The following is a 15,240-nucleotide window of genomic DNA, read 5'->3' as shown; positions in this document are numbered from 1 at the left end:
CACCACTGCAATGAAAAATCGAGTAGCACCCAACTCTGCCTTTTATGAGCTTGTCTGTCTGGGAGGGGAAAGAACACCACCACCGATTTCACCCACCATCATTTTTTTTTGTTTTATGTTAGGCTTTTTTCATGTCAGTTTGAGAAGGAAACAGGATCCTTTTTTTGGGGGGGGGGGGGCTTTGGTTAATTAGCTTTGGGTAATTAGATTTGGATGTTTTTTTAGGGTTGGTGAAATATGAATAATTTTTTCAGTTACTGGTGGTGTTGACATTTATCTGGGGGGGGGGGAGTCCAATACCAGGTAAAAAATTCTGATGTTAGCCAGAAAAAAAAAATATTAGATCTTTTGCCTCAGAAGCGCCAATTCTCCCAAAGGAATTAATTAGTGCTGGAAAATTTTACACAGATTTACAGTTTTGCAAGAATTATGACATCATTCGTAAACCCAAAAAATGAAATCATCTTCAAAAAAGTAATAGAATTTATTTTGTAGGAGAAAATAAATGATGAAATAGCTTGAATGTTTTGTTTTTGTCTTACGAGTTTTTAATAAAGCTTGAAAAGGATCTGATAATTTACACATGGAGGAACACACAGTGGAATGAGTTGCCTGCCCGTAGTTGAGTGTGGAATTTTGTGTATATAGGTTAGTAATGTGCACGTTCTTAAAGGAAATAAAAAAAACATCTGTACTGTCGTAAATTTTCAAGCATTTTTTTTATTTTTTGGGGTGCAGGGAAGAATGCGTCTAGTCCAGGGAAGCTTACAGGGTGATCCATACATAACACTCTTCATTCACGCCGCCAGGTGATCTCTCGTGTATGGCGGGGAGGGACAGGTGTGCGATATCACTGTCTCTCCTGTCATTTGTTTTTCTACTCCCACTTCCACACCAGCAGATCAAACCGCCCCTGCCATATCGCCAAGGGAGTTTTATTGGAGCACTATTTTCGGACGGCCCTATAGAAGAATATTTATCAAAAGGCACTATTTTACCGTCACAGTGTGTGTTTTGACGTGCCTCCTGAAGTCGTGTGCGCTGGTAGGGATGATCAAGCGATGAGACCCCGTTCGAGATGTTTGGGACCAAAGTTAGGCTACATTAGTCCAGAATGCATTTTTTTTTTCTCTCTTTCTTTTCGCAATACTGTGTTGTCCCAGGCCCTCACCCTATCCTAGGTCAGAACCAAGACAGTACACAACTCGCAGTCCACTATGCAGTTCAGAAGCAATCCACTATGCTCTTTATCACACTGCAGCTGTTCACACCACAACACACAAAGCCTCATGGATCTCATAACACAGACATTCTCTATCATAGCATCAACAAAGCATCTCTTGCTGTTAAAGTGTCCCTGTTCTCTGCAGTCCACTGGGATGACGTTGAACTGAGCGAGGGTTTGCAGAAAAAACACTCAAATATTTTGTTATAAATCACATGCCTCGTCTATGGAGCAGGGTAGGCCCTAAAAATTAAATTGATGTTGAATATGTGATGTCAGAAGGGTCACCCAGCAAAGGCCACGTCACCTGCAGACGCCTCCCCTTTCAACCTGTACCTGATTTATTTACGTCCCAATCAGCGGGTTTGATGGGAAGTGGAAATGTGGCTGAATAAATACATCTGAAAAAGCAAAGGAGATCAGACGTAGTGACCCTCCACGTCAGATAGTTTCCTGTGCAGTTTTACACTATAGTCGGCGGTCTTGGTTGGAGGTTGAAATGCGATTAAATTACTTCTTAAAATTCAGAAGTATTGATTACACTCGGGTGCTAGTGGGGGACGCCTTCTTGCGGTGGCATCAGTATGACTGGGCGGTGGAGTTGTCTGGTCATGTAAACGTCCCTCAGTCCCCTCCCTAACCCCCGAAAGGAGGATGACAGACTGCAGAAGAGAGGGCGCATCATTCTGCTGCAGTTTATCGGGTTCAGGTTTCAGAGGAATTCAGGGCGGCAGCATTAACAAAAGCTCCCTCCTCCTCCTCCTCCTCCTCCTGCCTTTCCTCCTCCGCCTCCTCCTCCTCCTCCTCCTCCTATTCCTCCCCCTCCTCCCTTTCCTCCTCCTCCTCCTCCCTTTCCTCCTCCTTCCGTGATGGGTGCACGAGAAGTGGCAAAATCATTACTTCAAGGAAAAAATAAAGAAATCAGACGTAGTAATTCTCCACGTTAAATAATTTGGTTTGCAGCCATAAAATATTAATACCAACATGCATCTTCAAACGACATGATACGCTGTGTGAAAAAGGGGCCTTCGTGGAAAATAAATTAAACCTCGCCAGCTGAATGAACCTCGGCCTTGAAAACTAGCAACACAAATGGAAGAGAGCAAATGATAGCGAAAATGAGAGTTTTTATTTTATAGGCGCGACACTTTGATGCGAGGCGGTGAGAGGCATCTTAATGAACGCCCTCCCTGCCACTTCAAAGTTTGGTAATGGTGCTGGTTGATGTGGTGGTGCTGTGTGGTTGATGTGGTGGTGGTGGTGTGTTGTTGACGTGGTGAGGGAGGGTAGGTCTTTTACGTGGGTGGTAGTTGTGGTGGAGGTGATTCGTGTGTGTGTGTGTGTGTGTGTGTGTGTGTGTGTGTGTGTGTGTGTGTTTATAGATATCCCCTTTCTTGTGCTGGCATATACTCACAACCTGTTGCTGCTTTACGGTGATTTAACAGATTGTTCTTACGACTCCTTACACCTTTCACAGAAGCTACTTTTAACATGACTTATTAAAATTCTCATATATATAAAATGGTTGTACAGTTTTCATACCGACATGTGTTAATTTAAACGTATAGGAGGATATAGCTGTGTAGTATGCAGTAATAAACTTTTTTTTTTACGTGTGTGACTATGCGCATAGGCATAAGAGCCCGTCCCCTGAGGCCCAGTTGTCCTCCTACGTGCCATACACATCTCATGTCACCTCTTCGGCGCCAATATCCACCATCCATATTGAATTCATGCTAGGGCTGTCTCATATAGGACTAGTTATTGTGGTATTAGAGGGAGTGTTTTTACCACACGTCGGCGGGTCTTGAGGTAGATTAGTAAAGACCGCTTTTAACGAAACTCAAATCCTTAAACTGTTCAAACTATCAGGAAACAGATGCAGGAAAAGCAGTCAGTCATTTCTAGTATACAGTCCTTTGACACACATCCTTATGACCGTATTATATGTCTGTGGGGCTTTGTAGCACCTCTTCCCTGGCGATTAGTTTATATTTTGCATCTTATATTACTTTTGTATTTTACTGATATCTTCTATATATCTACATAGATTGCATAAATGGCGTACAGGAATATATTTGTGTTAGGTGTAGGAAACAACTGGTCTAGGATGGTGTTAGAAAGACTCCTAAGCCTTCTAGAATTAGAGCCTTAGTCAGTTCAACACTAGCCTTGAAGACCTTTTTCATTCTAGATTAAAACTTGCCTGCCTTGAGGAAAAGCACTTCTGACAGTCTCCTCTCGTGACTCCCTTCAGCCTCTCTCTGTGTCGTAGTGTTGCATCTTTTTCTTTCTTCGGTCGTCATTATTCTGGTCACTCTGCTTTTGAACCCTCTGCTTGCATTCCTTATCCCATTACGGTAGGCATGCAGCACCCGTCTAGCTACACACGCTCAGTCTTTTTCTGCCCAACCCTGTAATGCAAAAGACAGCCTTTACTCTCAGGTTTTCATGTATGGAACTGGTCACCTCTGAAACTGACCTTAATCTCTGTATCTCACTACCGTAGCCTCCAGTCTTTTAAATGCAGTGTGTTTATGAAACTCGAAATGAAAGAGTATTGATTTTTATTTTTTGAAAGACAAGTTATGCAGGTTGTAAGTTTTGGGTTCTTTCCTTCAGTGGATGTGTCTGCTATTGTAGTGGATATTTAACGTATTGTTCCAGATAGCAGTATATGTAGACAATTAATCTCACATTATGTATACTTCATTAACGTATATTTTGAAGCGCTCCAAATTAGGATGTGGTTTTCTCGTGGATGTCAGAATATTTCCTTTAAGCTGTCTTCATTTTTTGTGGCTGTGGCAGTTGTTGTAATTACAGGATTATAGCAGAGGCAGGCGTGGAGGTAAAGGTGACGTAGGCTGGTATATTAGCCGCCGTGGTGTTGGGAGGTGTGGTGGTTATTGTGGTGTGGGATGTACTGGTTGAGAAAGATGTAGTAGATTTGATAGTGAAGATGGTGGAGGCGGTTGTGGTGGTGATGAATGTTGTGGAGGCAAGTGTGGTGGTGGTGAAGGCTGAAACCGGTGTGGTGGTGGTGAAGGTTGAGGCAGGTATGGTGGTACTGTTGTGGAGGCAGGTGTGGTGGTGGTGATGAGGGAAGGTGAGGTGGTGGTGGCGGCGGCGGTGATGGTGACAGTGACAAGAGGTGGTGTGATATCATTTAATGAGATCGGGAAGGAATGTTGGGGCACACGAAATTCCATCCCCCAGCATACCAGCCTACCAACCATCTATCCAATTCAACTACCACACCAACCATTTAACATACCTGCCTACCTACCCACACACCTGCCTGCCTACTCACACACCTGCCTACCTACCCACACACACCTATCCACCTGCCCAAATACACCTACCTTCCAAAACGGTTACCTGCCCACACACACCTGCTTACCTACCCCCACAATAATTACCTACCCACACATCCGTCTACCCACACACTTACCAACCAACTGTTCCTTTACTTTAGGCGGAGAGTTTTTGTTCAGTTGCTCTGTGGTCACATAATACAATACTCCGGCACTACATATTGTCCATAACACTTCTTCGTGACCAGCACCATGCTCTAGTGTCAAAATCTTGTCAAGCATTCAAGATGGAGAGATGGAAAATTATGTCTAGTGAAAATGAATAAAGTGTAAAGTACTTATATACCTCCCTTCCTACCTACCTACCTGCCTACCACCTTCCTACCTACTGTACCTACCTACCTACATACCTACCTTCTTACCTGTCAAACTCCCCAGCCCAGTCTTCCATCTTCCTCCTCATCTGCCTTGCGTGTCTCCCCTCTTGGCATTAAAACCGGGTCATATTCCGATCCGAGGGGAGGTTGTGTAGCGGTGCGGAGAGAGAGAGAAACATAATCAGGTTGTCCGCAGCACCGTTTTACCTGGATCTCGCCTTTGAAGTGCGGGCTCGTCCTCCAGGTGTGTGTGTGTGTGTGTTCAAAGATCCCACATTTATAAGCCCTCCTAAGCTTAATTTTTATTTGATATAGAAAGCGCTTGTGTTTATTCATTTCTCTTCACATATACCAACCAAACACATCACAATCAAATCAGAGTGAATAATGAAGTGACAATATGAATAACAGAACGATGCGAAGTAATGGCTTAGAGGGGTGCGTTCTTGAGTGCGTGGTGTGTGGTGGGGTTGTTAGTTCATGTTGTTGTTGTGGACTGGGGGCGATTTTGTGGGCTGGGAAATGGGAGTGTGTTTTTTCGCACCTTCATCATTACACCTGGCTTCTCCCATCACACCTGCCTCCCACCTTCAGCCATTTCTCTCCTATCTCTCCACCTTCCGCGTGATATTTCGTCCCCATTCCCTCCCCTCCCCTTTTTTTCTCTCTCCGTCTTCTATTCTCGCACACTCTCAGTTCATAGTTATCAGTATATGGCGCGCGCACGCACGCACACACATACACACACACACACACACACACACACACACACACACACACACACACACACACACACACACACACACACACACACACACACACACACACACACACACACGAGAGCTGCATTACATAGTCACACGTTAGCCAGAAAAAAATAAACAAATAAGGAAGAACGATCTGGGAAGGAAAAGGTTAATGCAGATTGTTTCTCTTGTCTTAAATCTGATTGGGTCGTCTGAGATGATTTTTTTTTTTTTTATCTGGCGTTGGAAGGGGAAAAAAAAAAAAAAGTCCTGGCGCTGAAAGGGTTAGCATCTTCTTGCCCGGAGATTAGAGGAGGGTGTTGTAGTCTTTTCACCTTAACTTGGCCTAGATTTTCGTACTCTTGCAGCTTATTTCTTTCATGTAGTTCAGTGACAAGAGAGAGAGAGAGAGAATGCTACAGCTCTATATCCTTTCCATAGCACTTCTTGGCGAGCATCATATTTTTGTGTTAATCTGTTATTGCTCAGCATTGAAGATAGAGACATGGCAATTTTAGGCCAGGTTAAAGTGAAATGCATATACTGGGTCACATTATACAGTATTTTTTTCTGTTCACCTCGAGGACGTCTGTTTCATTTTTGTTATTGGATCCACATGAAGGTTTTATGTAATAGTATCGATGAGATCTTTTACAGTGGATTAGTTTGAAGGTAGTGTTTAGTCCGTTCACTGAGAGACGTTTTTTCAAAGTTGAGTAGGACCGTTTGGAGGTAGTAAGTATGGAATAATAAAAAAGCCTTCACCCAGTGGTTTATCTGTTATTATTATTATTATTATTATTAAGTTTCGCCATATATATGGCGAAGCTTATTGTTGGGGTATTATTATTTTTCTTTGCACTGTTTTTTCTTAGATCTTGATATTACAGGAAGGTACCTTAGGGTAAACCAAGTACTTGTGCCAAATATAAATGACCTTGGCCTACGTTTGAAGGTCATGTACTCATTTTTGGTGCAAAAATTGCATATTTCAAAATTGAAATATCTCAGATACTATGAGGTACAGCTACTTGGTTGAAAATCCTTTGACAAAACAGTTTGCTGAGATTTTTGGCTGATTATTTTGTCATTTAGCCTAGAGTACCGAGTTCAAATCTGCTCAGTGTTTTCATTGTAACACGTTTTAGAGAAAACCACAGAAGCTGTAAGGCTGTAACTTTACAGAAATATAGATGTGGTCCCTTTTATTATCTGAAGGGAATATCATTACAGTTAAGCATTTAGTTAGCCGGTTTATGAGACAAATGTAGAATGTACCCACGCGTTCTTCCACACCTTTGTCTTCAAGTCTTGTTGGTATTACACGAGAAGCTACCTTAAGTTAATGTAAGTACATGTTCCAAACATGAATGACCTTGAACTACTTTTAAAGGTCGCAGACTTGTTCATGATACCAAAACTTCATACCTTGTGTACCATAAATAGTTCCTTATGGTGGTTACACAATAAGTAACTAATTAGGTAACTAATTATTATTATTCTTAATACTAACTACTACTACTACTAACTACTACCACAACCACTACTACTACTACTACTACTACTACTACTACTACTACTACTACTACTACCACCACCATTTGTTTGGTGACTTATTTCATGGTTATTGTTATACCTAAATTATTTTATTCAGCAGAGAGGAGATTTTTGGAACTGGAGGGTTTTGATGTAGCCTTCATAGTGCTAGAGGTCATGAGTAAAAAAAAAAATCATCGCAGAGGTCAAGTTGGTCACTCAGGTGCTGCAGAAATAACCCCCACTCCCCCCCAAAAAAAAAATCCACTGACCTCATCTCCGGCTCAAGAATTCATGAATGTGTGAGTGTCACCTGTCAGTACATTGTCCCTGTTGTATGTGTTGACCTTTGACCTGGTGTGTCGGTCACTCTCAGTCGATATTTCATGTTGAATGATTTGGGTGGTGAAAGAAACATGACGCTTGGCCTAGTTGTTGGTAAAGGGAAGGGCATGTGATGAGGGAGAGTGGGTGGGTAGTGTGTGTGTGTGTGTGTGTGTGTGTTTAAGGAAGTGTAAGGGATGGTGAGTGGGTAATGTGTAAGGGAGTGTGTGTTTGGGAAGGTGAAGGGGGTGAGTGGTTAGTGTGTGAAGGAGTGTACGTTTTGGGAAGGGTGTAGGATCATGCGTAAAAAGGAAAAAGGAAAGATGACAGGGAGAAATAATGATTAAGGGACACCGAAATTTTCTGAAACGTAAAAAATCTGTACTGTACCATTTCACCGAGTCTGGCACCATATCAGATGTCCTCAATAGCTGTAGCGTTGACAAAGGTCCTCAGCACCAGATATACCTTTTTGTATTACCTTTATATTGGTTCTCAAGGTAATAAATAGAGGTTCAAGGTAATAAGTAGAGGTTCAAGGTAATAAATAGAGGTTCAAGGTAGTAAATAGAGGTTCAAGGTAATAAATAGAGGTGCAAGGTAATAAATAGAGGTTCAAGGTAATAAATAGAGGTTCAAGGTAGTAAATAGAGGTTCAGGGTAATAAATAGAGGTTCAGGGTAATAAGCAGAGGTTCAAGGTAATAAGCAGAGGTTCAGGGTAATAAATAGAGGTTCAAGGTAATAAATAGAGGTTCAAGGTAATAAACAGAGGTTCAGGGTAATAAATAGAGGTTCATCTAGTGCAGAGGATTTACATAGACACTACAGGTGTTGACGAGATGGTGCCAAACTTGGTGAAATGGAGTATAGTGTTTATCGTATCATAAACACACACACACACACACACACACACACACACACACACACACACACACACACACACACACACACACACACACACACACACACACACACACACACACACACACACACACACACACACACACACACACACACACACACACACACACACACACACACACACACACACACACTCTCTCTCTCTCTCTCTCTCTCTCTCTCTCTCCCATTCATTAAGTTCCTGTCACTCTAACCTCTCTCCTCATCAACCCTTCTTTCCTTCTTTCCTAATCTCTCTCATCCTTCCTTCACTTTCATTCACCATTCATTTCTCCCTTTCTCCCTTTCTTAAATTCTCTCCTTTTCAACTTCAAATCTTCCTCCGTCTTCTTTCTCCTTCGTCTCAACTTTCCTCCAATTCTTTCTCCGTTCTTTCTGTCTTTATCATCCTCCCTTATCTTTTCTTTCTATCTCTCCTTCGTATCCTTATTTTTTTTTCTTAAGCTCTTGCTGTCTTTACCTGATCCTTTCTTTCCTTCCTTCCTCTTTCTTCGTTCCTTCCATTGTCCCTCCAGCCTTCCTTCCTATCTCTCACTTTTCATTCATCTGTTCTCATCCTCTCCTCTCCTCTCCTCTCCCCTTCCCCTCCCTTCCCTTCCCTTCACCTGTCTTCTCTTCTACACTTTTCTCTGTTCTTCTTCTCTTTTCTTTTCTACCTGTTCTCTTCTTCGTCCTATATTTTCCAAGGCATCACGTGTTACTTTACTTAATGGTGGTTGGCGTGATGTGTGGGTAATGGAGAGAGAGAGAGAGAGAGAGAGAGAGAATGTGTGTGTGTGAAACTGGATGAATATTTTTGTGAGCGGGGTTATGTGTAGTAAATGAGAATGGTCACGGCTTGCACCTATGCATGCAGAGGTATGTGCGTATATATGTATGTTATTGTGTGTGTGTGTGTGTGTGTGTGTGTGTGTGTGTGTGTGTGTGTGTGATGATGAGTGTGTGTATGTGGGTGGATACGTGTGTGGGTGGAGGTAAGAGTACAGTACATGCGGTGGTAAGCCAGGCAGTGGGCGGAAGTGGGCGTAGATATGCAAAGGGCGATCTGACTGTGGATTATGGATGTGTAAGCGGTAGACATGTTCTCAGGCTGCTAAAACACCAATCTCATTTGCCGTAAAATTGTGTCTGCTTAATAATTGCTAAGGATTGGAACCATTTTTTATTTATTTATTTATGTTATTTATTCATTTTCAGAATAAACAGTTGATGTCGGTGCAGGAAATGAAAAAAAAATCGGATTGTTAGAAGCGGTGATGGCTGAAAAATATCGGTGACTTGGTGATACGAGACTTTTATTTACTGTTTTGTGTGTGTGTGTGTGTGTGTGTGTGTGTGTATGTATGTATGTGTGTGTGTTTGTGTGTGTGTGTGTGTGTGTGTGTGTGTGTGTGTGTGTGTGTGTTTCATATACCATAATCATTTCAACCTGTAAACACCCGTTGAACACCTATACTTCTTTTAATTTAACCTGGCCTAATATTGCCATCTGTCACACTTGGACGCTGAGCCGTAACAAGAAATCAGCATTAGAATAGGATGGTAGTCAGGAAGAAGTGCTATTGAAAAGGATATAGCGCTGCAGTATTATCCCTTTCTGCCATTTAGTGACGTGAAATAAACAGCAAGAGGACGAAAATCTGTACCAAGTTAGTGTAAAAGAACTGTTGAGAAAAAAATTATATATGAACACACCCCTGCCTTATTGAAAAGTATTAGCATATATTTATCTTTGGAGAGAATTTTTACTCCGTCTTCTTTATTCTTTTTTTTTTCTCCAGACGATTTTATGGAACTTAAGTGAGGTTTTTCGAACTGGAGGATTAGAGAAAGTCTTTGTTAATTCCTTGAGCACGATTATATTTTTTTTTCCCCAGGAGTAAATTAATCTCAGTCTGGCAAGAGTAAGCAAGTGCAAGAGTGTAATTGTATTGAAGGGATTACGAAGTATACCTTGGGTTATAAAATTCTTGGTGTAGTAGTAGTAGTGGTAATAAAGGTAGTAGTAGTAGTCGTAGTAGTAGTAGTAGTAGTTGTTGTTGTTGTTGTTGTTGTTGCCTTTGTAGTTGTTGTTCTTTGTTGTTGCTGTAGTTTTTCTTTATATTGTGTTTGTAGTTTTCCTTTGTTGTTGTGTCTGTAGTCGTGGTGCTTGGCCCAGTCTGGACGTAAACCCGTAGACTGCAGGCTGATGTCGTCCTTCTGCTGCAGTTCACCATCCTCCTTTCCTGTGATAGGGGTTGAGTTTACGGATGTTTGAGTAATCGATAACTGACCGGTTATTTCAATGCCACCGCGTGAAGGCGTCCCTCTCTTGTGACGCGGAATGGGAAACGAGACATTTTCCAAGTTCTCGGGGCCCTATTTTCAGTGGCGTAAGTCTCGTAGCATCTTTTCTTCAGCGATTTATTTTGCATATTACGCTGAACATTCTCCTGCTTAGTTATAACCTTTTAGTACTGGCAGTTTGCATCAATAACGTATAAGGGGATATTGACGTGGAATCCGCAGAGTAAATCGCTAAGGAAGAAGTGTTTCGAAGTAAAGTCACTAGTATACAACCCCTCTCAGTCTCAGGGAGAGGGTAAGAACGGCTCTGAACACGATAAGCCTTGGCAGTACCCTCCCTTGAATAATGTACTGTACACCCTGTCGACACCCCGCTCGTACTAACCTACACCCTTGCCTACACCGTGCCGACACCCCGCTCTTCCTAACCTACACCCCTGCCTACACCCTGTCGATACCAACGAGAGGATAACCCGGCAAGAGATAAGAGCAAGTTCACTGAGTCTTATTGTAGGCTGTTAGTTAGCGGGAAATGTGTGTGTGTGGAGGCGGGTGTGTGTGTGTTTGTGGTGTGTGTGTGTGTTGGGGGGATTTTGTGTGTGTGTGTGTGTGTGTGCGTGTGTGCGTTTCATTGTTGCCTATAGTCTAATTGCGGGCAACGATCCTTCCTCTCTCAGTGGCGGCAGAGGCTGGAGTCTTGTAAATACCGAGGAAGGATCGTACTGCCGAAATCCTTATCTCCAGTACTGCTCTTCCCTGTTCATCTTTCCTCTTCACTTCCTTTCCTCACCTCTTATCTTCCTCCTTTCCTCACGTCTTTTCCTCCTCCATTCCCCACGTCTTGTCTCTTCCCTCTCCTCTTCTCTTCCTCCTTTCCTCACGTCTTTTCGTTCTTCTTGTCCCACGTCCTCACCTCCTCCCCTCTCCACGTCTCCGTCTTCTCTCCCCACGTCTTCTCCTCCTTTCCCCATGTCTTCTCCTTTCCCCACGTGTTCTCCATTCCCCATGTGTTCTCCTTCCTTCACGCCCTCTCCTCCTTTCCCCTCCATTACCTCCTTCCCCTTTGCATCTCTCCCCTCCCTTCCACTGTCTCCTCCCTCCCTTTTGCCACAGTCCAGAAACTTCTGTCAATATAATTCTTGCTGTATCCAGACGGTTTTGTATTTTTTGCTGTATCCAGACAGTTTGTGATTATTGCTGTATCCAGACGGTTTGTGATTATTGCTGTATCCAGACGGTAATTATTGCTGTATCCAGACGGTTTTGTATTTTTTGCAGTGTCCAGACGGTTTTATAATTCTTTGCTGTATCCAAACTTTTTAATTCTTGCTGTATCCAGACGGTTTTGTATTGTTTGCTGTATCCAGGCGGTTTTGTATGTTTTGCTGTATCCAGACGGTTTTGTAATTTTTGCAGTGTCCAGACGGTTTAATTCTTGCTCAATCCAGACGGTTTATACTCGTATTTCTTGCAATACACTCTTCACGTTGACTTGGCCTAAAACTGCCATCACTCCATCATGAATGCCGAGTTATAGATGTAGAAGAAGAGCAGAATATGATGCTAGTCACGAAGATGTGCAATGGAAAGGATGTATAGCCCTAGCCTTGTCCTATTCCGGCCTCTGAACTGCGAGAAATAAGCTAGAAAAAGAAGATAATATGGGCCAAGTTAGGGTGAAAAGAGTGTAGTGCTGAGGAGGCCTTGTATGATTGTGGTTAAATATTTCCTGCATATTCTCCAAACCTTGTCAAAACCTGGAGAGAGAGAGAGAGAGAGAGAGAGAGAGAGAGAGAGAGAGAGAGAGAGAGTGAGAGAGAGAGAGCATCTTGCATTTTCACAGACTGTCGTGGGTGGTGACAGTGTGGGTAGCAGTGGATTAAGACAGTGAATGAGAGTGATGGGTGGATGGTGAAGAGGGTAAAAATTGGTCTCTCTCTCTCTCTCTCTCTCTCTCTCTCTCTCACACACACACACACACACACACACACACACACACACACACACACACACACACACACACACATCATTTACATAGTGTCGCTACTGTGCTACACTCCCTCGCTTACTCATACATATTCAGAAATCCAGACACATATCCATAAAGTCTTGTCTTAAAACCAACATCCTTTTTATACAAGAAGGAAGGAAAGACATCCGGGAGCCGAATGCTAATCGCCCTCCAGAATATGCTGTTGTCCAAGTTACAAGCTCGGCCCCCTCCCGGAGGGGAGCTGCGGAGCGGCGCTACCCCCAGGGAGGCCGAGGGTGGGGACAGGAGGCGACGGCCCCCGCGGGAGGAGGGGGTGGAAGAGTTTGGTTGTATCTTGGTACCCTGAAGGCTACATGTTAATAGCTCAAGCCGTTCATGAGATATAATGGTGCTAAAGGCGGACGATAAAAACTAATTGACCTTTGGCAGCCATTTTGGTGACCGTAACCTTGATCCCAAGTGCCCGTTTTCGAACTCGTCCAAGATTTTGGCCATATCTTGATACCCTGAAGGTTTGAAGTTGATAGCTCAAGCCGTTCATGAGATATAATGGGAACACACACACACACACACACACACACACACACACACACACACACACACACACACACACACACACACACACACACACACACTTCAAACGAAAAAAAAGGAAAAATTTAGTCTAACAAAAGTGAGTCCCTACAATCAGACAGGACAAAACCCATAGCCTCGGGGGATGGCCGGATCAGGACGAGAGAGAGAGAGAGAGAGAGAGAGAGAGAGAGCTAGTTCAATCTGTACGCTGAGATTGGCATTTTTCATCTTTGTTTTATTTGCTTCTAGGGGGGGGGGAGACAAAGAGAGAGAGAGAGAGCTAGTTCAATCCGTAACCTTGAGCTGTTTGGCAAGGAATGAGAATGGCCTGTGCATGACCGAGGGACTGAAAGTAATAAAGAAAAATGAAAGTGAAGAAATGAAAGAAGTGGTGATTGAAACTGGTGGAGAAATGAAAGAAGAGGTGATTGAAACTGGTGGGGAAATGAAAGAAGAGGTGATTGAAACTGGTGGGGAAATGAAAGAAGTGGTGATTGAAACTGGTGGGGAAATGAAAGAAGAGGTGATTGAAACTGGTGGGGAAATGAAAGAAGTGGTGATTGAAATGGTGGAGATATGAAAGAAGTGGTGATTGAAACTGGTGGGGAAATGAAAGAAGTGGTGATTGAAACGGTGGGGAAATGAAAGAAGTGGTGATTGAAACTGTGGGGAAGTGATTGAAGCCGAGGGCGAAATGAAAGCACTGACTGTTATGGTTGGGCCAGTTGTGGATAAATGAAGAGTTGTTGATTGAAACCGGTGGAGAGAGAGAGAGAGAGAGAGGGGGGGGGGAAGAGAAATGATAGGATTGAAGACATGAATGAAAGGACTTGAGAGAGAAATGGAAGGATTGGAGAGCTATGGGAGGAGTGCAGAGAGGAATGGAAAGATTGAAGAGAGGATTGGGGAGAGAGAGAGAGAGAGATGGAAAACGGAGGAGGAATAAAGCTTGAAGATGATAGAGACGGATTGAGTGATGGAGGGGGAAAATTAATTGTAGTGGGAGAGAGAGAGAGAAAGAGAGAGGGCGGGGGGAATAGAAGGGTCTGAGAGAGGCAGATCGTGATATACCGTATGAATAAAAAGATGTGTGGAGCGAAAATGCCCGGGGTGAAATATTTAAACGGAGCCACACTGTTGTTGTTGTCATTTGGTACATAGGCAAATTTTTTAGTTTTTGACTTTTGCTGTTCTAGGGATGTCAAATTTTGGGGAGAATTCAGATCGCCATTTCTGACAGGGTTCAATAAAGTTGTATATAGTGGATGATGATGATGTCTGAAAAAAAAAAAAAAAAAAAAAAAAAAAAAGCACTAACTACAAAGGCCGCCTCCATCTGTAATAAAAAGGATTGTAACTTAACCCAGCCATACATTACTTCAAAATAAAAGCCTGACTCTATTTGCTATTTTTTCTCCTTGACCTACAGAGAATGGAGAAACCTGAGCTGGAGTAATTAAATGCAGCCCTACAAACACCCACACCTACACCTACTGAGAACCACACACACACACACACACACACACACACACACACACACACACACAGTGAACAAGGAAACAGGGAAGAAGAGTAAATGAAGTAAATGTGACTAGATAGAGTAGATGAATGAATATGGTGAGAGAGAGGTAAGAAAGAGAAAAAGAATAGGTGAAGAGTGAGTAGAGATAGAGTTCTTTAAAGACTTAGTGGAAATGGGGGGGAGTGATGGGGAAAAAAAAGAGGGGGAAAGAGAGAGGTGGAGGGGAGGAATGAAAAGAGAAGGGAATGTATGAAGGGGGAGGAAGAAAAAGTGGAGGAAGGACAGATGGAGTGGGTAAAGCAGAGATGTCAGACTGGTAGCCCTCTTCGAGGACCACATATGGCCCGTGATGACATAAGAAAAAGTGAGAAATAACAAATGGAAAATCTCATGAAATTTGTCATATGATCAATTG

This window comes from Coenobita brevimanus, chromosome 24 (genome assembly GCF_032717465.1).
Source record: "Coenobita brevimanus isolate Jiangsu-jjx chromosome 24, ASM3271746v2, whole genome shotgun sequence".
NCBI classification, from domain to species: domain Eukaryota; kingdom Metazoa; phylum Arthropoda; class Malacostraca; order Decapoda; family Coenobitidae; genus Coenobita; species Coenobita brevimanus.
Note: the sequence above shows the minus strand (reverse complement) of the source record.